Here is a 27,201-nt window from a genome sequence, read left to right as displayed (position 1 = left end):
CTGCACGATGTTGGGGCGTGAGCGGAAGACGGCCTAACGGTGTGCGGGACCGTAGCCCAGCTTCATGGAGACGGTTGCGAATGGTCCTCGCCGATACCCCAGGAGCAACAGTGTCCCTAATTTGCTGGGAAGTGGCGGTGCGGTCCCCCAAGGCACTGCGTAGGATCCTACGGTCTTGGCGTGGATCCGTGCGTCGCTGCGGTCCGATCCCAGGTCGACGGGCACGTGCACCTTCCGCCGACCACTGGCGACAACATCGATGTACTGTGGAGACCTCACGCCCCACGTGTTGAGCAATTCGGCGGTACGTCCACCCGGCCTCCCGCATGCCCACTATACGCCCTCGCTCAAAGTCCGTCAACTGCACATACGGTTCACGTCCACGCTGTCGCGGCATGCTACCAGTGTTAAAGACTGCGATGGAGCTCCGTATGCCACGGCAAACTGGCTGACACTGACGGCGGCGGTGCACAAATGCTGCGCAGCTAGCGCCATTCGACGGCCAACACCGCGGTTCCTGGTGTGTCCGCTGTGCCGTGCGTGTGATCATTGCTTGTACAGCCCTCTCGCAGTGTCCGGAGCAAGTATGGTGGGTCTGACACACCGGTGTCAATGTGTTCTTTTTTCCATTTCCAGGAGTGCAGATATATTTTAGGAATTCTGCTACCTAGGCATCAAAATAACCCATAATGAACTGAGCAAGGCAAGGGCATTTCTCGCCAAGAAAAGTCTATTAGTATAAAACATAAGCCTTAATCTGAGGAAGAAATTTCTGAAAATGCACGTTTAAAGTACAGTATTGTATGGCGGTGAAACATGGGCTGTGGGAAACTCGGAAGAGAAGAGAACTGAATCGTTTAAGATGTGGTGCTACAGAAGTACATTAATAACACTAGTCAACAGCCATTTTGCATCTGGGATGTGATGCATCAACTAGTCGGTATTTTGGTGTGTAGAATCCCAGTATACCTTCCAAAATGTTCTAGTACGTACCAGTTTTGATTTTTAAAGGTTTTTATTTATTTTTCGTATTCAGTTTTCGCTTTTTGATGATCTTCTGTTTTGACGTTTAATTGTTTGTTTGTGATTTGCAGAGGAGATCTAGAAGATCTACAAATCGATAGTGAATTATTGGTATGGTAATAAAAGTGGTGTGAAAGAGATCATCAGTGAGTGTCTCCTGTGAAAGATAGTGCAAACTTTTTGTGTTGAAAACTTACATTAAGAAAAATGGTAACCAGTAAATCTCGTTGCTGTCTAAACCACCCCAACAACTTTTGTTATGTATCTGGGAAATTCGCTCCAAAAGCCACAAAGAAAACCAATCACTGGTTTGGTTAAGATGGCACATAAATTGTATTTTGATTGTCCTGTTGGTGATCAAGATAAAAATTTTGCACCGCATGTTGCCTGCATAACCTGTGCTACAACCTTAACCAAGTGATTGAAAGGAAAACGCCGATCCATGCCATTCGCCGTTCCGCTGGTGTGGTGTGAGCCTAGTGACCATTATTCAGACTGTTACTTCTGTATTACAAATATTTCGGGACATTCAAGCAAACATAGACATAAAATAAAGTACCCTAATGTATCTTCAGTGCATCTGCCTGTGCTCCATGGTGAGGGGCTGCCTGTTCCTTTCTGTAATTTGAAATCCACGGAACCAAGCACCATGTTAAGTGAATCAGAAAGTACTGAACATATAGAAGAGTACTGCCCTCAATATCATGACACTTCCCCTCGGTTCTTTAATCAAAGGAAATTGAACGATTTGGTTCGAGATTTAAAACTTTCGAAACAGCAAGCTGAACGCCTGCGGTCGAGACTGCAACATCGGAACCTTGTAGCTCCAGGGACAAAAATTTCCTGTTTCAGTTCAAGAGGTGTTCCCTTCGTTCAGTATTTCGATACGCAGAATTCAGTGTGTGTATGTAGAGATGTCAATGGTCTGATGACGTAGCTAGGTGTACAACATAGTCCACAGGAGTGGCGACTATTTATTGACTCCAGTAATACCTGCTTGAAAGCAGTACTACTGCATAATGGCAATGCATCTCCATCGTTACCTTTGGCGTACGCAGTAGACATGAAAGAAAGTTATGAAACCATGGCTTTTCTGCTAGAGGCAATCAAATATAAGGATCAGTAATGGCAGCGTTGCTGTTATTTGAAAGTTGTTGCACTCCTTACAGATTTACAGCAGGATTCACGAAATACTGCTGCTTTTTGTGCCTTTGGGACAGGAGTGACACCAAGAACCACTATACAGTCACGGAATTGCCTATAAGGAAGTCATATGTTCCTTGAGACGTAAATGTGGACCATACCCCATTGGCTGATCCCGATAAAATCATTTTTCCTCCCCTTCATATCATGTAGGGTCTTATCAAGAACTTTGTAAAGGCTCTGGATGAAGAAGGTGATGCCGTCAATCACTTGAAAGAAAAATTTCCCAAATTGAATCCAAGCTGAAAAAAGATATTGTAAGTAGACTGTTTAGGTTTTTTATTGGTAACGCCACGTAGAGCTCTGTATGAACATCACTGGCTGTGCTGTGTGCAGTTTACTCTTTCTGATGGACACACGTCCAGATCGTCCGCTCTCAAAATTCCACCATCTCTCTCCCCACATCCACCACTGCTGGCGGCTCACCTCCAACTGCGCAACGCTATGCGCTGTTAACAGCCAACTGCCCAACACTACAATAGCAAGTTCCAACAATGCCACCCAGCCACAGACTACACACAGCACAGCCAGTGATTTTCATACAGAGCGCTACGTGGCGGTGGCGTTACCAATATAAGAACCTAAACAGCCTACTTACATAGCCCCCATGCTCCCCACAAAAAAAATTTACAAATTGTTTTGGTCATTGGCCAATACATATTTGTTAAAATGTTTCATAATTACAATAACAAAGAAATCAAATGCACACCCTTATTGATACAATGTTGGTCAAAAGATAACATTTTCTCACAGTCCATAAAGACAGTCCTGGTCGTCCATCACAGTAAAATTGCAGTATTTTTTTTTCTCAAAGTCTGAGCATTAAAAGAAAATGCCCACGGAAGTAGTGGATTACCATGCAGTCTTGAAGAAGTAGTGTTGTCCTTCCAACGTAAAGACAGTGCTGACTATTGACATGCAGACAGGTAATGGGCCACAGCAGAGCAAACTCACAGCAGAGTCATTCGAAGTTTTGAAGAATATTGGTAGGTAGGTCATCACAGAGCAGACCCACTATAGTCTTGGTAGAGAGTATGGTATTGGTGGATCATCAAAGGTGCAGACCCACTTCAGTCCTTGTAGAGACGGCCAGCAGCCATCTGTTGCGACTGTGCAGGTGCACAATCACCATCGCAGAGTCTTGCACTATATAGCAAATCCATAAACCACCACATGTTCACTCACAAAGTTTTTGGAATTATCCTTAGAACCAGCAGTGCTGTTAACCAGTCCCTTGCTGAATTATCAACACACGTGCAAGCACTAACAGTCCAAACTTCTCACATACTGTGCATATACACTCCTGGAAATTGAAATAAGAACACCGTGAATTCATTGTCCCAGGAAGGGGAAACTTTATTGACACATTCCTGGGGTCAGATACATCACATGATCACACTGACAGAACCACAGGCACATAGACACAGGTAACAGAGCATGCACAATGTCGGCACTAGTTCAGTGTATATCCACCTTTCGCAGCAATGCAGGCTGCTATTCTCCCATGGAGACGATCGTAGAGATGCTGGATGTAGTCCTGTGGAACGGCTTGCCATGCCATTTCCACCTGGCGCCTCAGTTGGACCAGCGTTCGTGCTGGACGTGCAGACCGCGTGAGACGACGCTTCATCCAGTCCCAAACATGCTCAATGGGGGACAGATGCGGAGATCTTGCTGGCCAGGGTAGTTGACTTACACCTTCTAGAGCACTTTGGGTGGCACGGGATACATGCGGACGTGCATTGTCCTGTTGGAACAGCAAGTTCCCTTGCCGGTCTAGGAACGGTAGAACGATGGGTTCGATGACGGTTTGGATGTACCGTGCACTATTCAGTGTCCCCTCGACGATCACCAGTGGTGTACGGCCAGTGTAGGAGATCGCTCCCCACACCATGATGCCGGGTGTTGGCCCAGTGTGCCTCGGTCGTATGCAGTCCTGATTGTGGCGCTCACCTGCACGGCGCCAAACACGCATACGACCATCATTGGCACCAAGGCAGAAGCGACTCTCATCGCTGAAGACGACACGTCTCCATTCGTCCCTCCATTCACGCCTGTCGCGACACCACTGGAGGCGGGCTACACGATGTTAGGGCGTGAGCGGAAGACGGCCTAACGGTGTGCGGGACCGTAGCCCAGCTTCATGGAGACGGTTGCGAATGGTCCTCGCCGATACCCCAGGAGCAACAGTGTCCCTAATTTGCTGGGAAGTGGCGGTGCGGTCCCCTACGGCACTGCGTAGGATCCTACGGTCTTGGCGTGCATTCGTGCGTCTCTGCGGTCCGGTCCCAGGGCGACGGGCACGTGCACCTTCCGCCGACCACTGGCGACAACATCGATGTACTGTGGAGACCTCACGCCCCACGTGTTGAGCAATTCGGCGGTACGTTCACCCGGCCTCCCGCATGCCCACTATACGCCCTCGCTCAAAGTCCGTCAACTGCACAGTTCACGTCCACGCTGTCGCGGCATGCTACCAGTGTTAAAGACTGCGATGGAGCTCCGTATGCGACGGCAAACTGGCTGACACTGACGGCGGCGGTGCACAAATGCTGCGCAGCTAGCGCCATTCGACGGCCAACACCGCGGTTCCTGGTGTGTCCGCTGTGCCGTGCGTGTGATCATTGCTTGTACAGCCCTCTCGCAGTGTCCGGAGCAAGTATGGTGGGTCTGACACACCGGTGTCAATGTGTTCTTTTTTCCATTTCCAGGAGTGTATTATGACCAACAGAAACGTGTGCAGTGAAATGATACTTAATTTGAAGAACTGGTGTCTATACAATTATAAATTTACAACATAAGAATGTTACGTAACGACTATAAGGCTCACATACTTAGAACATGTACTGGTATTGCTAATGAGATTTTAATGCAACATTTTGGTTTACTTGAAAATACATTCTGATTTAAAGTACTTTCTGAGAAATACCAGATGACACAGTGGTTAGTTTATTTGAGAGCTACACGATTATATCACGACGCTACTAATGAGTGACACAATTTATATTATCGCTTTTGCGCTGTATCTGTTTTATATCTGCACAGTTTTTCTGAATTCTTCTGGAAAGTAAAACATATTTTAGTAGTAACTTTAGTGGTATAGCTACAATAAGACAGCCTTTTCCGTAGCACAACAATACGTTACAGCACAGTACTTTCTTCATCACGGCAATAAGCGTAATAACTAAGATATCTATACGCAAAGCTTTTAACTTTTCTTTATGAGGAGGCGAGTACATTGAGTTCAGCAGAACTTTGCTTACAGAGGACAATAACTAAGACAGTTCCACAGAATTATCTTACACCAAGACGCACATTTAGCGCTACAGGACACGCATTTGTGTGATTAATTTTGTACTTAAAATAATTACTTTTAAAGATTTTTGAATTACAATGATACAAAAGTTTTTCGTGATACATTTCATTCCATTGCTGTAATCTGTAACACCTGAAGTTATAATTACATTAATCCTCAGGGGGGCACACGCTTACTTTGTGTACCATGTGTTTGGCAAGCACAAGGAGCCCTAACTAATATGGTATTTGCTTATGCAACTTTACACATCGGTACCATATTCCTCTAACACAGAATTGCATAGCAATCTGATTATTTAACAGAGATACAAAAATTTTTTTTACTACGTCAGTGACAGATGTTTACGCAATTACACAGTTGGATAACTTCACGCTTATGAAATTTGTAATTTGTCTGTACTTTGTGATCTGTTCATATTTTTTCGGAACCATTGTGATATTATGAGAGCTTTGAATGATGCAATTGGTATGGGATCATGATTATTAAAGTACCTTTGAGGTAGATAACAGTATTGAAATGAGCAGAGAATTTTTTTAGGTTTTGACATTATTGCAGAAAGCTACGACGTTTTAGAGATCTGACTGAGGTGTTATGATGTTATTTTTACGACGACTATGTGTATTATGCTGCTGAGGTATGTTTATGATCAGTAAGCTGATGCTATATGAGGAATTTGATTATGCTACATATTTATTATGATGAAATATCGAAGCAGTGTCGACGAATATGTATATGTGTAATAAGGTAAGGAATAAGGAGTATTTATTAGGGACTCTGATTTATGAAAAGGGTGTTGGAAACCAAGAATCGTACTTTAAGAGTTATGAAATGTGTGTACATGCGTGAATGTACATCAACACTGCTATTCATGAGATTTCGTTTCTACACATTTCTACCGTAATTTTTCGACCTGTGAATTTTTATTGGTATCAAACTGTCACTGTAGCGGAGACCGCTGTCGTAAACGTTTCGTTAAGGAAGGTAAGTGACCTTGATGTAATGCGTAATGGGCGCCCAGCTGAGCGATACTCGCTATGATTATACTGTGGAGCACGTAGTTTGTGCTACTTGCTGATCTGCTTATGAGTTGATGGGAAATATTCTTACATCTGCACACCTGATTATAACAAGTGTATTTCTACGAGAATTGAGAGAATTTCCACTAACTTATGAAATGCCACATGACTATCGAATGATATTTTTTATGAAATGATAATTAAATGGACACCCTAGCTGCAAACAGGCGTTGATGTACTTCATTGGGGACATGTTGAAAATGTGTGCCCCGACCGGGACTCGAACCCGGGATCTCCTGCTTACATGGCAGACGCTCTATCCATCTGAGCCACCACGGGCACTGAGGATAGTGCGTCTGCAGGGACTTATCCCTTGCACGCTCCCCGTGAGATCCAAATTCCCAACATGTCCACACCACTACATTCGTAGTGCGCCTAATAGATCTTTCGGGAACAGATACTACCATCATATATAGTTAAAAAAATGGCTTCCCGGCCATTGACCTTCTTGTGCGAACGCACACACTATGCCCGAACTCGTACGGGACTTGGTAGATTAATCTGCCACGAGCAATTAGTATGATGGGCAAACATCTATTAGGCGCACTACGAATGTAGTGGTGTGGACGTGTAGGGAATGTGGATCTCACGGGGAGCGTGCAAGGGATAAGTCCCTGCAGACGCACTATCCTCTGTGCCGGCGGTGGCTCAGATGGATAGAGCCTCTGCCATGTAAGCAGGAGATCCCAGGTTCGAGTCCCGGTCGGGGCACACACTTTCAACATGTCCCCAATGAAGTACATCAACGGCTGTTTGCAGCTAGGGTGTCCATTTAACTATCATTTCATTTCTAGCAAAGCTGCATGGTCATCCACGGTAACTGTTCTTTCGGGAACATATACTACCGACATATATAGATACTTTTATGCTTCGCTTTAGAGAGTGGATTATTTCATTTGATATCTGGTTTCCAGCTGTGTTGCAGCATTGGTTTTATTAAATAAAATTAAATGCATTTGCTAATGTGAACAATTTCTGTCAACAGATCTATTAAATAATAATTTTATGATCCACATTCTTCGGAAAAGGAGCACTTGGAAAGGAAAGAACAATAAGAAGGGACTAATAACCGTAACTGCATACATAATTTTCTTTTCAAGTACTTGGTAATATTTTTTGTTGACTAAGTTGTGGTGCACCACTTTTATTACATAGACATTAAGATATGAATATACATTTCCCTTATCTGCATTGTTGTCTTTAGTGTACTATTTTTTCTGCTTGTGGGTTTGTTATGTTTATATATAAGTTATTACATTTGCTGCTGCTGTTTGCCAGGCATAGCTACTGAATTTCACTTTGTATTTCTCTGTTAAGATAGTTTTACTACTGATTTATTTTTCTTATTTGGTGCACATTGCCTTATATTAGTTGTAATATTGCATTTGCTTTGCTAATTTAGATATATTGCTACTTGCTTTGCCAATTTCCATTTTTTGTCATTGCTGTTTGTGTGAATTGTTTTGTGCTGCTGCATTGCCTCGTCCCTTAGTTTAGCATCTGAGCTCAGTGGATTTAAGTTAGCTTAAGATGGGGTAGGCTATATAAGAGAACGAGTTGTGATGAATTGGAAGAAATGCATTGAGAAGCTATAAGAAAATGGTTTGGCCAAAAAAGAATTTTAAAGAGGATATGAACAAAACAGTAGGGTTTAAGGACAAGAGGTATAGATAGGACTTTTTGGGAATAATGATGAATGGAAAAGTTTTGTTTGGAAAATACTGCAGTAAAACAAACCCTGTCTTTTCCTTTTCTGTTATTCCACTATGTGTTTGTGTACTCTTGTATATTTGTGTTTTTCCTGTCTTTATGTGTTTAGCTGATACGAGTTATGTTCTGGAATTTTTCTAATAATATGTTATTTTCTTTGTAAAGATGTTTAGACATTATTTATTCTGTTGTGTTTTAATGCTCATGTGTGAAGTTGATGTTCCGAAAGTTATTCAGACCTTTTATGTATTTACTTATATCATAACTCCTGTAACTTGTGTACTATTTTGTTCTTTAATGATGTATTTTGTAACTTTGTAATTGTATTCTTAAGTTGTAAATTTATAATTGTATAGACACCAGTTCTTCAAATTAAGTATCATCTCACTGCACACGTTTCTGTTGGTCATAATATATTCACAGTATGTTAGAAGTTGGGACGGTTAGTGCTTGCACGTGTGCTGATAATTCAGCAAGGGACTGGTTAACAGCTTTGCTGGTTCTAAGGATAATTCCAAAAACTTTGTGAGTGAACAAGTGGTGGTTATTGGACTTGATATATAGTACAAGACTCTGCGATGGTGATTGTGCACCTGCACAGTCGCAACGGCTGCTGGCCGTCTCTACAAGAACTGAAGTGGGTCTGCACTTTTGATGATCCACCAATACCATAATTTCTACAAGGACTGCAGTGGGTCTGCACCTCTGGTGGCCCACCAATACCATACTCTCTACCAAGACTATAGTGGGTCTGCTCTGTGATGACCTACCTACCAATATTCTTCAAAACTTCGAATGACTCTGATGTGGGTTTGCTCTGTTGTGGCCCATTTTCTGTCTGCATGTCAATAGTCAGCACTGTCTTTACGTTGGAAGGACAACACTACTTCTTCAAGACTGCATGGAAATCCACTACTTCCGTGTGCATTTTCTTTTACTGCTCAGAGTTTTTGCATAAAATTGTAATTAATACTGTGATGAATGATCAGGACTATCTTTATGGACTGTGAGAAAATTTTAGTTTTTGACCCACATTGTATCAATAAGGGTGTGCATTTGATATCTTTGTTATTGTAACTATGAAAATTTTTTTCAAATCTGTATTGGCCACTGCCCAAAACAATTTGTAAAATTTTTTGTGGGGAGCATGGGGGCTGTGTAAGTAGGCTGTTTAGGTTTGTTTATTGGTAACGCCACGTAGCGCTCTGTATGAAAATCACTGGCTGTCCTGTGTGCAGTCTGTGGCTTGTCGGCATTGTTGTAATACTCGCCATTGTAGCGTTGTGCAGTTGGCTGTTAACAGCGCGTAGCGTTGCGTAGTTGGAAGTGAGCCGCGAGCAGTGGTGGATGTGGGAGGAGAGATGACGGAATTTTGATAGCGGACGATCTGTACATGTGTCCATCAGAAAGAGTGTTGTGTCTAGACCATACAGCCTAGACACAATGCTGTAGCCGATAGGGCACGCAAGGCTAACGCAGACGGGCGTGAAGTCTGGAACATGAGAACTTATAAATGAATAAGAAGAAAAGTACGTAGATGCTTGTTACTTAACTTTTAATTAGTCCTTGGAATACATCTCTCTTGAATATTAGTAAGCTATAGGCACTGATACAAATGGCGCCTTGCTAGGTGGTCGCCATTTAACTTAGCAGAGGGCTATTCTACTGTCTATCTCTCGGCAATTGAGACCAAGGCTTAGCACGTCCAATCGCTAGCTATGTTGTCCGTACAACTGGGGACGAGGTCTCCTCAGTCTCTCGAGACCTGCCTTGTGGTGGCGCTAGGTTTGCGATCCCACAGTGGCGACACGCGGGTCCGACATGTACTACAGGACCGCGGCCGATTTAAGTTACCACCTAGTAAGTGTGGTGTCTAGCGGTGACACCACATTCCTCCCCCGCAAATCGGCGAACGGTCGTGAGATAAGGCTTCCGCCCGCCGTGGGGAGGACCGCATGTTGACGTATGCGATGAGGTGGTGAGCCTAACAACAGGCGAGGCTGTGCCACCCGCACCCGGCCATTCGGTCCGAGGGGAGCTAGGAAACGCCTGAAAACCTAGTCCAGGGTGCACGTTAACATGCGGTGTATGCGCACGTAATGAGACAGGAGGGGCCGAAGGGTCGACCTCCATTGCGTCGGGGAATCCGACGCGCGATGACGACATCTGGTCCGGAGCGGGCAAGAGGTCCATGGCGGAGGACGGCTGGTCACGGGAAGCGAGCGGCGGCGCGTGACCCTGGGAGGCGCCGGGCGGTTGCAGCGAAGCGTCCACTGCGGGCGGCGCCGGCGGCGGCTGCGGCGGCGGCGCGACGCCATGAGGCAAAAGGGAAGGCAGCGTCGGTAACACCTGGGGATGAGACGAGCCAGTAGATGGGTCCCCAAGGCGCTGACCGGACGGCTCCATCGCTGAAAGCAGACGGGGAGTGGCAGAACCCAGGCGACGACAGAGGCGCAGCTGATTGAGATGCCGACGCACCTCACCAGAGGCCCCCAAAACCAAATACATCGCGCGGCCGAGGCAGCGAAGAATGCGCCCTGCTAGCCAACGCCGTGAACCGCGATAGGTGCGATAATAGACAACGTCGCCAGGAGCAAAAGCAGGAGTCTGCCGCTGCACAGGAACCTGATGTGGCGGATGCAGCAAAGACATCAAGGTGCGATGAGAACGACCATGGAGCAATTCAGCCGGCGAGCGACCATCGCGGGGCTGAGAGCGATACGAAGACAAAAAGAGCAACAAAGCGTCCTCCCGAGAATGCGACTCTTTCAATTTCAACATCTGTGACTTGAAAGTCCGGACCAATCGTTCAGCGGCACCGTTTGACTGAGGCGAAATCGGCGCGGATGTCAGATGTTGAATACCATTGGCCTTGCAAAAAGACTGAAATTCGGCGGACATGAATTGTGGGCCATTGTCGGAAACAATAGTCTGCGGAAGACCTTCAATGCAAAAGATAGCAGACAAGGCTTGGATTGTGGCAGAAGACGTCGTGGAAGACATCCGGACAACAAAAGGAAAATTACTGAAAGTATCGACCACAACCAACCATCGAGCATTCCAAAATGGACCAGCAAAATCGATGTGCAAGCGTTGCCAAGGGGAAGTGGCTTTCGGCCAGGCAAAGAATTGCCGCGGCGGTGCGGATTGCTGTTCGGCACATGCCACGCAAGAGGAGCACATATTCGTAATCGCAGCATCGATTCCGAACCAAGTACAGTGCTGACTAGCAAGTTGTTTCGTACGCACTATACCCCAATGTCCTTGGTGAAGAAGCTTTAAGACAGAGGACTGTAACGAACGTGGGACCACGACTCTGGACTGATCATTATCGGAACGCAACAACAAAACACCACGTCGGACAAAAAGTCTCTCCTTGTGAGCAAAAATACGACGAACCAAAGGATCCTCGATCCGTGACTTTGACAAGGGCCATTGCGTAGCAACAAAACGCAAAACAGTAGCAAGGACAGGGTCAGCAGCTGTGGCTGTAGCTACACGACGAAAATCAATCGGAAACGATTCGACCACGTCATCGGTTTCCGAATCAATGAACATGCAAGCAAGTTCGGAAGAATCGAATGCTTTATCCTCAGCAACAGGCAAACGGGACAACGCATCAGCGTTTCCGTGCTTAGCAGTGGACCGATACAAGATATCGTAGCGGTACTGCGAGAGAAAAAGTGACCAGCGAATGAATTTCTGCGCTGTACGTGGAGGTACAGGCTTGGTCGGATGAAAAAGCGATGTCAAAGGTTTGTGGTCCGTGATGATGGTAAAGTGACGACCATACAAGAAATCGTGAAACTTTGTAACACCAAACACGAGAGCTAAAGCTTCTTTCTCTATCTGTGAATAATTTCTTTGCGCAGATGAGAGCAATTTGGACGCAAAGGCAATAGGGCGATCATGCGAACCATCTTTGTGCGCAAGCACAGCACCGATCCCGAAATCCGAGGCATCTACCATCAACAAAAGAGGTTTTCGGGGATCGAATGGCGTAAGGCACGTATTTGAAAGTAACGCCGATTTTAACTGGCGAAAGGCGCGTTCGCATTCCGTCGTCCAGACGAACGGAACACCTTTACGGCGTAAGCGATGAAGCGGAGCTGAAATGGAAGAAGCATTGCGCACAATCTTTGCATAATAATTAATTTTACCCAGCACACTCTGTAGTTGTTTAATATCCCGTGGCGAAGGCAACTCCTGTATGGCACGGAGGTGCTCTGGACTCGGATGTATACCTTGGGCATTTATGACATGCCCCAGGTAGGGTAAGTCACGAGCAAAAAACACACATTTGTCCTTCCTCAAGCGAAGACCATTCTGACGCAAGACCTGAAATAATGTTCGGAGATTTTGCAAATGTTCGGCTTCTGTCTTTCCTGAGATCACAATATCGTCCAGATAGTTCGCAGCAGTAGGGACCGACGCACAAACAGTTTGTAAATATTGCTGAAACAAAGCAGGGGCGGATGCACACCCGAACGGTAGTCTTTTGAAGCGATACAAGCCAAGATGCGTGTTAACCACTAAGACGCGCTGGGATTCTTCGTCCACAGGTATTTGCAAGTACGCATCTGCTAGGTCCAATTTGGAAAAATATTTTACCGGGCACAGTTTGTCAAAAAGATCTTCCGGGCGGGGCAAAGGAAAAGTGGCAGTCACAAGTTGTGGATTCAGTGTTGCCTTGAAGTCCACACAAAGTCTCAGTTTACCGGAAGGTTTTGGCAAAATTACTAAGGGTGAGGCCCAGAGAGAAGCCTGCACACGTTCAATTACACCTTGAGATTCTAAATCTGCTAATGTTCTGGCGACCTCATCACGCAATGCGTGGGGAACATTGCGCGCTCTGAAAAATTTCGGTTGCGCGTTTTCTTGCAGTTCCAAATGCGCTTCATAGTTCTTAGCGCAACCAAGGCCCGGTGCAAAAATGTCTGCAAATTCTTCACAAAGACTAGAAACACTGGCGGAAGGCACAGTCTGATTCACTAATAGGACCTGATTTACTATAGACATATTAAACAATTGAAATAAATCTAAACCAAACAAGTTCACTGCAGAAGTAGAACGAAGAACGTAAAATGATACAAGTTTTGTCTGTCCCTTGTATGTGGCAAGAAGGCTGCACTGTCCTAACACAGGTATATGCTGTCCAGAGTAACTATGTAACTTAACATTTGCGGCACGCAATGGCGGTTTGCCCAGTTGTTTGTACGTGTCGTGATTGAGCAATGAAACTGCAGCTCCGGTATCGAGCTGGAATGGTATCACTGTGCCATCAAAGTCCACAAAAAGTTTATTGTCCTGCTGACGACAAGAGCGACTGTCACGTGCAATTTGAACTGATACAGGTACAGAAGCACTGGCGACTGTACGGGATTTCGGGCGACGTCGACGCACACTTTTGGTGGGACGAACATAGTCACTGTTAGCTAAAGTGTCACTGGACGGGTTGGAATGAACTACATGAATGTCCATGGGCGAAGGTCCACGAGCCTGATTGTCCTGGGTTCGATTCCGGCGCGAAGCAAAGGGCCTGGAATTATTGTGATTGTCTGATCTAAGCCTTTTCTGGCAAACACTTTGAACATGTCCTTTCTTTTGACAGTAAAAGCAAATAGCATGGCGTGACGGGCAATTTTCACGCGAATGTCTAGTGGCACACCGCGGGTATGATTTCACTGCAGTTGCTTGCTTACGCGGCGCACGTGTTTGCAAGGTAGGCTGCCGCTGCTGTGACGGGCGCGAGGGCCGCGTAGCGTCCCGTGCAGCGGGCCCGGCGGGCCGGTTAATGTGACACACTGCTGGCGAAGTTTCAAATGAGTCCTGAGCAGAGTCAAGTGTGTCTTGCCTATGCAATATGTCTATCACTTGTTGAAGGGAGGGATTAACGAGTTTCAAAATCTGTTCCCTTATGCGAACATCAGAAACGTTCTGTGCTATTGCATCACGCACCATTGTATCTGAATAAGGAAGTCCACAGTCACATTCAAATGCACACTCCCTAGTAAGTCCTTGCAAAGTTGCAACCCACTCCCTATTAGTCTGACCGGCCGTACGTTTTGTACGAAAGAATGTATACCGTTTTGCAACGACATTCACTGTTTCTTTTAAATAGGCATCTAAAGCAGACAAAATTTCTTCGTAGGCCAGAGTTGCTACGTCGCGTCGGGGAAACAATTTCACTATCACACGGTAGGTAGACACACCGACACAAGAAAGCAAAAACGGCTGCCGCTCGTTACCTTGAATTCTGTAGGCTGTTAGATGAAACTGGAACTGGCGGGACCATTCTTGCCATGTTTCATCGGCCGCCACGAATGGTCTAAATTGCGGTGCAACAGCGTTTTGTGGCAGCGGTAGCGATGATGCGGCGGCTGCCGCATCGTGTTGCAGCACACGTTGACCCTGGACGAGCTGTCCCAGGGCATCCAATAACGCCTGCGACTGCTGATTCTGCAAGCGAAAAAATTCGGACAGTACATCCGGAGATTGTGGCGAAGCCATGACACAAACGAATTAATACAAACTCTTTTTCTCGTCGCCAATAATGTTGTGTCTAGACCATACAGCCTAGACACAATGCTGTAGCCGATAGGGCACGCAAGGCTAACGCAGACGGGCGTGAAGTCTGGAACATGAGAACTTATAAATGAATAAGAAGAAAAGTACGTAGATGCTTGTTACTTAACTTTTAATTAGTCCTTGGAATACATCTCTCTTGAATATTAGTAAGCTATAGGCACTGATACAAATGGCGCCTTGCTAGGTGGTCGCCATTTAACTTAGCAGAGGGCTATTCTACTGTCTATCTCTCGGCAATTGAGACCAAGGCTTAGCACGTCCAATCGCTAGCTATGTTGTCCGTACAACTGGGGACGAGGTCTCCTCAGTCTCTCGAGACCTGCCTTGTGGTGGCGCTAGGTTTGCGATCCCACAGTGGCGACACGCGGGTCCGACATGTACTACAGGACCGCGGCCGATTTAAGTTACCACCTAGTAAGTGTGGTGTCTAGCGGTGACACCACAAAGAGTACATTTGTAATATTGGATACCATGGACTGTTATAGATATTATGACTTTTGAACACTATTAAGGTAAATACATTGCTTGTTCTCCATCAAAATCTTTCATTTGCTAACTATGCCTGTCAGTAGTTAGTGCCTTCAGTAGTTGGAATCTCTTATGTAGCTACCAGTATTGGCGCTCGCTGTACTGCAGTAGTTCGAGTAACGAAGATTTTTGTGAGGTAAGTGATTTGTGAAACGTATATGTTAATGTTAGTCAGGGCCATTGTTTTGTAGGGATTTTTGAAAGTCAGATTGCGTTGCGCCAAAAATATTGTGTGTCAGTTTAAGCACAGTCATGTGTAATTTTCCTAAGGGGACGTTTCAGTATATTTGTTGGACCACAAGTAAGAAAACTGATGAAAGATCCAATACTTGATACCAAACTCACAGATATCCAATTAGCTGCTTGGTCTTCTTTTAATGCAATTGTGAAAGGCTTTTCGGGTAACAGAAAAGACGAAAACTACGTCACCATTGTGGATGATCTGTTCGACATTATAAGAACATGCGGTGTAGAATGCCGCTTAAAATTCGCTTTTTACATTCTCGTTTTGATTTATTCCCGGAAAATTTGAGAGCTGTAAGCTATGAGCATGGTGAACGCATTTACCAAGACATTATTATCATGGAACACCGTTACCAAGGCCATTGGAACCATTCGATGATGGGTGACTACTGGTGGGGACTTGTTAGTGATAGTGATGAAACGGCCAACAAAAGAATCAAATCCATGCTTCAAGTTGGTGATAGGAGTAAAAGATCGTCAAGAACTGCAGTAAACGTTTTCTCCAAAAATTACTATAAGCAATTATTTCATAAGTCCACATCGAAGGGTAAATGGTTGTGATAAGATACTTGACTTCTTAACAATAAATAATCGTGAACAAATAGGGAGCACAATCACAGATACGAGGGTTTATAGCCACAAAGCCATTGTAGCCATGTTACAGACCGTAACTTCCAAATCCTTGAAAAATACACGTAAAATATACAAAAGGCATATAAAAATTCGCTTGGTTCTTGCTAAGAGACAGTCACCACTCCTTATAGTACGACTTTATTAGCGCAGACAAATTGTAGTTTAAATTTAAAGAAATAATATCGACAGCAATTGAGAGACGTATAACAAACACATTAATAAGAAAAGGCACAGATTCCCCATGGTACACACAACAGATCAGAAAGCCGTTGAAGAAGCAACGAAAAAAGAATTTCAAAATTTATTGGACGCAAAATCTCTAAGGCTGGTGGTGTTTTACAGAAGCTTGACATTTAGCGAGGGTTTCCTTTAGATACGTTTTTAATGGTAACCAAAACGTATATTATCTCTCAATATGGCAGAAAATCCAAAGAGATTCCAGACGTATATAAACTACACCAAGGGCAAGACACAGTGAATAACACAATGAGCAACAGCAGTGGCAATGTTGTCGATGCCAATGATACTGAAGCGGCTTTCCGAAATTCCTTCACCAGAAAAGTATTAAATATTCGAGAATGGGAATCAGGAACAATTGCCAATATGACTAACTGAGAAGTAGCTATCCTCTGTATCGTGAAGCAACTTAAGTCACTTAATAAAAGCACGCCTACGGCCAAGACTGAATACCAGATAGGTTCCTTTCAGAGTGCCATGATATACGAGAGCTTCATACATAGCAATCAAATGCAACCACACACTAGACTAAAGCTCCTTATCTAAGGGTTGGAAGTTGAACAGGTCACACCGATAAAAGAGAACGGGAATAGAAGTAATCTACTTAATTATAGATACAGATCACTGACATCAATTTGCAGTAGATTTTTGGAGAATATACTGTGTTCCAATATTATGAATTCTCTTGAAGAAAACTATCTGTTCACACATAGCACTGATTCAGAAATATCGTTCTTGTGAAACCCAGCGACTTCTTTATTCTCACGAGGTGTTAACACCAGGGGACCTCTGATTTCGAGATTTCTAGAAGATTTTTAATACCGTTCCTCACAAGCAGTATCTGATCAAATTGTGTGTCAACGGAGCATCGTCACAGTTGTGCGACTGGAGTTCTGATTTCCCATCAGAAAGGTCACAGTTCGTAGTATCTGACAGAAAGTTATAGAGTAAAACATAAGTGATATCTCGCGTTCCACAATGAAATGTTATAGGCCCTCTGCTGTTCCGTATCTACATAAACGATTTAGAAGAGACATTCTGAGCAGCCCTCTTAAGACTGATTGTAAATGATGCTGTCGTTTACCTTCTAGTAAGTTATCAGAAAATCAAAACCAACAGCAGGATGATTTAGACAAGGTATCAGTATGGTGCGAAAAGTGACCACAGACTCTGAATAAAGAAAAGTATGACGTCATCGACACGAGTACCAAGAAATCAGTTAAATTTCTGTTACAAGGTAACTCACACAAGTCTAAACTCTGTCAATTCAACCACATACCTAGGAACTACAGTTACGAACAACTTAAGTTATAACGCTGACACTTATGACATTTTCGGGAAGGCGAACCAAAGACTGCGTTTTATTGACAGAACACTTACAACACGCAGTACATCTACTAAAGAGACAGCCTACAATATGCTTGTCCGTCCTCCGCTATAGGACTAACGAACGGTGTAAAATAAGTCCAAAGAAGAGTTGCTCGTTTTGTGTTATCGCGAAATATGGGGGAGTGTGTCACGGGTATGATATGCGGATTGGGGTGGCAATAAGTGAAACACAGGCGTTTTTGTTGCGGCGAGATCTTATACGATTGTTTGAATCACCAACTTTCTCGTCGAATGAAAAATATTTTTTGCTGCCCAGCTGCATGGGGAGAAATGGTCATCGTAATAAAATAAGAAAAATCAGGGCTCACCCGGAAATGTTTAAATGTTTATTTTACCGGCGCGTTTATATAGAAAAGCTGAGAAGGTGGTTCGATGAAACCTCGGGCAAGGGCTTAAGTGTGAATTGAAGAACAGTCATGTAGATGTACTGTCTTCTATTAGTGCGTAGCAATAGAATGCGGCGTTAAGCATTAGTGGCTTGCACTATGTCTCCTTGGTGCCAGTTTGTGCATCTGTCAAACGGAATCCAACATTAATCCGTAGCTTTTCGGAATTTCCAGTTCTTCTACCCTGCTCCTCCATAGACGGGCACTTTACTTGATGGTCAACTACTTAGGCACTCCAGGCCATTTGCAGATTAACAGGTAACCATGAATTACCAGAACACCTTTTGTTAGAGCAGTTGCAAGGCTTCGTTTTTTCACAAAGTGCCCACATCGGCACATGGAATCGTATCGAACGTAAGTACTGTCACTCACATACCTAAATAGTTCATACAAATATTGTATGCACAACACTAACATTTTTGTCATGGGAGCATAGAATTTCAAAAATGTAATTACAAAAGAAACCGTGGAAATGATGTCTGAAGAAACACTAAGACGTAGGAATAATCTTTGACACTCTGAAGGTATTTTCTTGAGCTGTTTATTAAATTCTTATTGGTAAAAAATGACACTCATTTTGTACCGGTGCAGCGCTATCTTTATATCTATAAACGGGGGTGAGATAAACTATCTACAAAACAAAAGATTCGAAGCGGGAAACCAGGGTCGTGGGCACAAGTAACAAACTGGATTCGCTACTATTTTTATCATTAAAAATGAAATTATAGGACATTAAATAATCAAACTACCATATATTTTCAGGAGGGGCTGCCATACAATACTTAAATACGCTACTAGACAAAAACAAAAAAAGATAGAGCACGGAACATTTGCGAACCAAAGCTGCTTGAGCCAGAATAAAAACCTCTCACCATAACATTGCTCAAGAATGGCTATTCGACCGCTGACGTAAAAAGAGCGTTAAGACCTCCGCACTAAAATGTAGCGATGAACAAGCGCCTTTGAAATCGAAAATTTTGCTGCCTTTCATAAAGGACTATATAACTGAGTCGTGCGGGCATTCGTCCTATCGATTCTCCTCCAGAGATCGCACCCATTCGGCGCTGATACTGCGGTCGCGAGATGGCGCGCTCGAAGAAGTATCGGCCGAGTGCACGTGCGGATTGAGGGGCAGTTAGGATCGGCATGTGGTTGGTAGTGGGCCCGTGGGGCTACCTTGTTGGCGAATATTGTCGCTGTGAAAACACCCATTCGGGTTGGCGCCGACTGTTTTGGGCGCGTTTTGACATGAACTGCGTAGCGAAGAAGTTTGATGGTCGTTAGCCGATTACATTTCCGATGGTGTTGGACACGGAATTCAGTCGACGTAATAAGCGATATCGTTGTATTTACGTCATTCGTTGGAGATACATTTTTTGTCCTCCATGTTGCAAGTGTGATGTACCTGAGACAGATTACTGGCTGATTCCCAGTCGCGAACCTCTGTGCACAGTCTATCTTGTCGCTCGCCCCTACGAAACTTGTTGTGCCACTCTGACTGTAGGAATCCGTGTTGCAGTCTCGTTGTCGGCCGAAGTGGCCGAGCAGTTCTAGGCGCTACAGTCTGGAACCGCGTGATCGCTACGGTCGCAGGTTCGAATCCTGCCTCGGGCATGGATGTGTGTGATGTCCTTAGGTTAGTTAGGTTTAAGTGGTTCTAAATTCTAGTGGGCTGATGACCGCAGAAGTCCCATAGTGCTCAGAGCCATTTTTTTGTAGTCTCATTGCGTCGATATTCTGAGTTACCATTTAAACCTTCGGGATTACTGTGCATTATTTCTTAATCTTAGTGTTTACTGTGTTTCAGAAAGCACTTCGTATCATTGATGAGACCGATGCACCTTGAATGTTTCGATCCGTCAAGAACATGTAATTATTATAACGCTCATTTATCATTTTATGCCTTTTCTTGAGATAACCTTATGTTAGTGAGATCTGAATTGCTCGTTTGAGTGTGATTTTATTACTGCTTGGAGGCACTGACAATTTGTTTAACGTGTTTTGGTAATACTTTTACGTTGTTTTATATAATATTGCTATTAGTGCACTGCCTTGGGTTTTTAGTTTAAGATTATTTATTTAAGGAGTTCAAGTTCTAGTGCGTTTGTCATCATATTGGATCGTAATTTATTAAGATTTGTTGTGTCTCTGAGCCTGGGTTGTGGGATTTACCTACTCCTTCGGCTCTTCGGCTCGCTGCGTGTCTTTCTTATTTGGTAGGTTGGTTCTTGGGAGGGGACCAAACAGCGTGATCATCGGTCCCGTCGGCTTAGGGAAACACTGGGAAGAAAGTTGGCCGTGCTCGTTCAAAGGAACCATCCCGGCATTTCCTTGAAGCGACTTGGGGAAATCACGGAAAACCTAAATCAGGATGTCTGGACGCGGGTTTGAACCGTCGTTCTTTCTTATTTATTAAACTCTAACTTTCCGTGTGCACCCAATAACAGTTGCCTGTTTTGAAGTTAATACTGTTTGAGGGAGTATATGTGAAAGAATATGGGGACAACTGGCCGCCGTCCAGTTGTGTACGGCGTTCGAGTCTGTACTTGGTTGGCGCCTAGAGCTCAGATATTGTAAGATAACTGTCGTTTTCTGGCCCAAGATTAATAAACCTAAAAGGAATTTCTGCGTGTTGCCTGTCTTTTTCTGACTGTAGCTAAGTTGTACAAAAGACTTGCTCGGTTGAAGCTGCTTATTGTATTTATTCAGTTAAGGATGCATTTGCCAAGCGTGTCATTTACTGTCTGTAAGTAATTTGGTAACAGTTCAGTTTATCTTCAGTCTAGACCTTGCATGGGGGCTTAATTAAAATAAAAAATGCAAATAATTTTAATTTTTTGCTTTAGTAGCTGTCTGTTCGATTACGAAGTCTCGTAAACGGTTGGCCCTGACTAGTATTATTACGCTATCTGACTGCATAGAACAACAACAAAGAATGAAATGGAAATTTTCATTAACACAATTAATTAATTAAGTCCCCAGCAACTATAAAACCTACGAAACCAAAGCACAAGTATAACCGTTCTGTGTGTGGAAGTGTGGCTCAACGTACGCATCTGGCACGGTTCTTCTTCAATAACACAAGAAATTTTAAATAACATTTATACTGAATTAATTAAAGAAAATAGAAATACCATAATTACTCAAGAAAACCAGAATTACACTCTAATACAAGAACACAAGCCAGATGCTTTGTTGACTGAACCTGTAATGACGCATTATTTAAGACACTGAAATAATAAAAAAAACACCGAATATTTTACCTTCATATATATTGACGAAAAGCACTCTGATCATTACAGTATTTCCATTCGAACCATCTGCTGTCTAGCCCATCAAACAACTGCATAAAACATGGAACAACATCTCGACAAACACTGCCCACCTCAACACACACTGACTACTACGAGTCCTCGACAAGCACTGCCCACTACGACATCTCAATAATCACTGCCAGTGGAGGCGGAGGAACAATACTCTCTAGCGCGATCTCTGGCGCTGTGGCTCAGTGTAGCCACCTTTCATATGCCCTTCTTCCACGGGCTAGAATTTGATGGTATTTTTGCCAGCATTGGTGGTGAAAATACCACCAAATTCGTCAAAAAAATACAGACAAAAATAAAAGATAATATTAATGCGTAAATATCATATAACTAGATAAAATTTTGGCTTTGCACTGACCTTTCAATAACCTAATATATAGAATACAGTAAGCAATACAAATTCTTTCATACATGTGACTTTACATAACAGTTTACGCAAGTATTATGTGGTTAAACAGTTCAATCAATAGCGTCAGCAATGACGAATATGTGCAGGTAAGAGTCTCATAACTTTTCACAAACAGTAATACACAAAAAATCAGTTTATACTAATATTCACATAAACGCTTTCCATAGCTCAAGAATAAGCAGTTGACAGTTCCAGCAGTAGCACCCAGCAATGGTCAACAGGTGCAAATACCAACAAGTAACATTATTTCAATAGAAGCAGTCCATCAGTGGCACCCAGCAATGTTAAACAGGTGCAGACACCAACAAGTAACACCATTTCAGTATAAGCAGTTCCATTAGTGGCACCAGCAATGTTGAGCAGGTGCACACAGCAACAGGTGACATCTTTTCAGTAGAAGCAGTCCATCAGTGGCACCCAGCAATGTTGAGCAGGTGCCGACACCAACAAGTGACATCATTTCGGTAGAAGCAGTCCATCAGTGGCACCCAGTAATGTTGAATAGGTGCAGACACCAACAAGTAACACCATTTCAGTATAAGCAGTTCCATTAGTGGCACCAGCAATGTTGAGCAGGTGCAGACATCAACAGGTGACATCTTTTCAGTAGAAGCAGTCCATCAGTGGCACCCAGTAATGTTAAACAGGTGCTGACCGCAGTCCATAATATTCACTTTCACTAATCACACTGTTCATCAGCAGAAATTAAACATGTCCTAGTGGCACCAATCATGTAGAAAAAGTACAAGTAACAGTCCATACTATTCACTATCACTAATCAGACAGTTCAGGCATGAACAATAGTTTGAATCCACATACAAATGCTTTTACACTAAACATACAAATCATAACAAACACACAAATGATATCAGATAATTGTCCTATTAACTATTACAATACACAAATAACAGTAAACCTATAATATTTATGGGTGTCAGTGCAAGCCACTACATACAAATAAAATAATATTTAGGAGATAGGTGGGTAGGATTAGGAAAGGAAAACACACAAAACACACTCACTCATCTTTCATCCACATTAAGTACTACTGTGTAATTAAATAGTGTTAACTGTGTAAATGTAATTCTGTCAAAATTTTATGTTCGACATGTGTATCAAGTAGTAGTGGCAGCAATGTATAACAGTCAATAATAGTTAGTCAACGTCATAGTCATCATGTCAAGACCAATGTTTGCCAAGCCAGATCAAAATGTACAGTTGCTGAACAACTGTCAGTGAGCCAAGATATGCAATTACTTCCTCTCTCCAAAAAAAATATATATATATATATATACTGCTTAGTGATTTAACAAAGTGTGTGTGTAGACAATCTTCCTTCTACTTAAGTGTTCTAGTCCACCATCTTCATCCTCCTTGTTCCATATAGACCAACAAAAAAAACTATGCTCCTCACTTACTTTACCTCTTATCCACCAAAACTCCAATAATCATCAGCATCACATAATCTCAATACTTCAATAATACCTCTTACGTCTACATATAAACCTTATCATCAATATCATCAATAATACCTCTTCAATACGTCGATACATATAAACCTCATTTACCTTACCTCTTGTCCACGAAAACTCCAATAATCATCAACTTCACATAATCTTAATACTCCAATAATACCTCTTACGTCTACATATAAACCTTATCATCAATATCATCAATAATACCTCTTCAATACGTCGATACATATAAACCTCATTTACCTTACCTCTTGTCCACGAAAACTCCAATAATCATCATCATCACTTAATCTTAATACTTCAATAATACCTCTTCAATACGTCGATACATATAAACCTCAGCACCAATATCATTTCACTTCCATAACAACTCTTTCCTCTAGTCAGTCTCCTCGAACAAGTACAGACAAAATCCTAGTGCAAACTTCAATTCGGCATCCCATACAATCTGAAGACACAGTGTCCACAAACAACCTCTGTATAATCCATCTGACCCAAATCTTCTACTCATTATATATTATAAGATACATTTTGGTTCCTTGTCCATCATTAAATAAAAGAAATGCATACGTGACCTCTAACAGACTTAGTTCGAATAACTCTCAGTAATTAAGTACGATTACGAAGTGTTAATGATCGTGATATTTCAGTGTGTACACCACTTCAAAAATTATGGCAAACAGAAGCAAACATGTGGAGTATTTCTTGTGTCAAGTGTCACTTCCTATTTCAACTGCTCACGAAGAATGCAGTGTAATAACTGTTAATGGTCTAACCTAGTGTTGGCATGTCATGTCGTTAGCTTCCTTCCTATTAGCATAAATTTATACAGCTTCCATAAAACCTCCAGCTCATGTGACTTCTATGCAGTTTCTTGTACCAATGTCGTTCGTAGAATTATAGCAGTTCATTTACTTATCTTAAAAATATAAGGCACTGAGCGTAAGCAAAACATGCACTAGCGCGTAAATATACCAGTAGAGAACAGAATGTCAACAAGTGGATGCAGCACAATCCTTACAACGAGGCTCTGCCAAGCAAACAATCTGTAATTAATACCTTAGTGTGACCTAAACTCTATGTTCGTACACAGTATATCAGCATTTCTATACACCAAATTAAAGAGTACTTATGACAAGAAAAGGAAATGTGTTAATATGCAATCCATACGCAAAGCAGCAAATATATACCTTACATAATAAACAGGTCATTAGCATCACATCAACATAAGCAAATAAATGTTAGTGTGTCATCTTAATAAATAACATGAAGGCGCAAGCAGATAAATCACAAAGTATATCTTACATACATAACCAGTCAGCAAAATTAATCAGTTGACAATTACAATTTAAATGAATAAGCACAGCAGGCACATAATAAAAAAATATGACATCAGTGAAAAGGCATAGCAGCCAAGCGATACATAATATACATAAGTAACAACCATATTCATTAATCAATAATTGTCAAAATCAGCAAATGTACACAAGCACGTCGCTTCACAAGTAAATTCATAGAACATTAAATTAGCACAAAGTATGAATCACGTAATCGCGAGTAGCAAATTACGTCTAAAGTACGTACCTAAGTGGAAATATGTTACCTGAAAAATAAACTCAATTAATAGTTACCCTTTTTAGTTTATTACTTTTTTCTTCGAAATTACATTCTTCCTGAAATTTTCTCCATAGTAAGTCGTCTTAACGTCGGACATACACAGAATTTACCTGAAGGTCTTAAATATTTTACACAACCGTATCCTGAAAAATACTGAACGTTAATAACATAATTTATAAAGTCACCATAGCTTTATACAGAATTTAGTCGGAGAAATTAGACTGTGTATTTGTTTACGTCTGTCAGTGCATTCGCACTGAGCGCTCGATCAGCTGTAGGCGCGTGACGTAGGAAGCGATTGTTTACGGTCAACGACTGCCTTGTGCGGCGCGCAGACTGACTGTTGCTTTGAGTATGTGCCGCCGCCAGAACACAGCGCGGTATCCTTGTACTCTCCGTGTGTTTACATGTAGCTGTTAGTTTCTCACAAGTATGTCATTCCACAAAAATTTTTACGTTCGATATATGATGTATTCCCTTAGAGCGCCGAGATTTAAGAGTTTCTACTTCAACAGTGTTATCATGAATAATTTTGCGAATTCTATATGGACCGTTATAAAGCAGAAAAAATTTGCGACATAAGCCTTTCCCTTTATGAGACAAACGATGAGACTTAATTAACACCTTTTGACCAACTGACAAAATTTTTAAACGACCAGGACGTTTAGCTGATTTCTCTCTTCTTGCAGCCGCAGACGCAATATTTCGTAGAGCCAGGTTGACAACTTCAGAATGCCGCAGTTTCCGTGAAGGCGGAAAAGGAACGATTTCAGAAATGCGATTTGTTGGTACTTTATTTTTTAATATCAATAGAGGCGGTAAAGAAGTTGAGTCATTAGGAAGTTCATTCAGAATGTTTTGAAAAATATGAAGATACTGATCCCAAGTTCTGTGATTCTGATGACAATAAAGACGGCACAATTTATTGATTTCCTTCATCCATCTCTCTGAAGCATTAGATTGAGGGTGAAAAAGAGAAATAAAAATTGGTTTAATCTTACGACGCCGTAGAGTACGAAGCCAAATTTTAGAGCGAAACTGTGATCCATTATCTGATATAACCTTATCAACATGACCAACTTCTTTAAGAAAATGTTTGATGAAAGCATTAGATACTGAACGAGCTGTTGCCTTGCGTAAAGGTGTAAAACACACATATTTTCATGTTAATTCCACTGCTACGAAAATGTACGCAAAACCATTAGTAGAACGAACCACTGGACCGAACAAATCGACTGCAGCCATGTCCTTTAATTTCGCTGGAATGATAGGAAACAACGGTGCTCTGTGAGAAACAGTTGGCGGCTTAGCCTTTTGACATAATTTGCATTTGGCAAGAACAGATCGAATACGTTTTTCCATATTACTGAAGTAACAATTTTCTCGTAATTTATGAAAGCATTTTCTGGGACCAAAATGTGTAAAACTGAAATGTGTAAATGAGGTGTGGCCAAATCATCCAATCTAACAAGCGTCTAAGAAAATTACATACACCAAGGAAACTACGAACATCACTTTTTGTGGTAGGAACAGCATAATTACGAATTGCGTCTAGCTTCTCTGGATCAGGAAGAATACCTTCTGTAGAAATAATATGACCGAGAAATTTCACCTGAGAACGACCAAATTCAGATTTTTCCAAGTTCTCTGTAATGCCAACTCTTGCAAAAATACGTAATAAGTAATCCAAAATTTTGTTGTGCTCACTCCAAGAACGTTTAGCAATAAGAATATCGTCAACATATGAAGTAATATTGTCACGAAGATAAACAGGTAAAATTTCATTTAAACTACGAATGAATGCTGCAGAAAATATAGTAAGTCCAAACGGTAATTTTCAAAGTCACTTTTGGGTAAAGCAGTCAAATCCGGTTATTCTTTACCTACTGTCTAGATAGATTGATAGTAGAAGAGTTGTTTTTATAGATGCAAAGAATAGTGGAAGAGTAGGCAGCGGTGCAGAAAACTAAAAGGGAAATAGCACCACTACAGCTCGGGGCCCTGTGAACGCTACGGCACATATTCACTTAGTATAGTGAATCCCC

The sequence above is a fragment of the Schistocerca nitens genome, chromosome 2 (genome assembly GCF_023898315.1).
Source record: "Schistocerca nitens isolate TAMUIC-IGC-003100 chromosome 2, iqSchNite1.1, whole genome shotgun sequence".
Taxonomy (NCBI): Eukaryota; Metazoa; Arthropoda; class Insecta; order Orthoptera; family Acrididae; genus Schistocerca; species Schistocerca nitens.
This window is presented reverse-complemented; position numbering follows the sequence as displayed.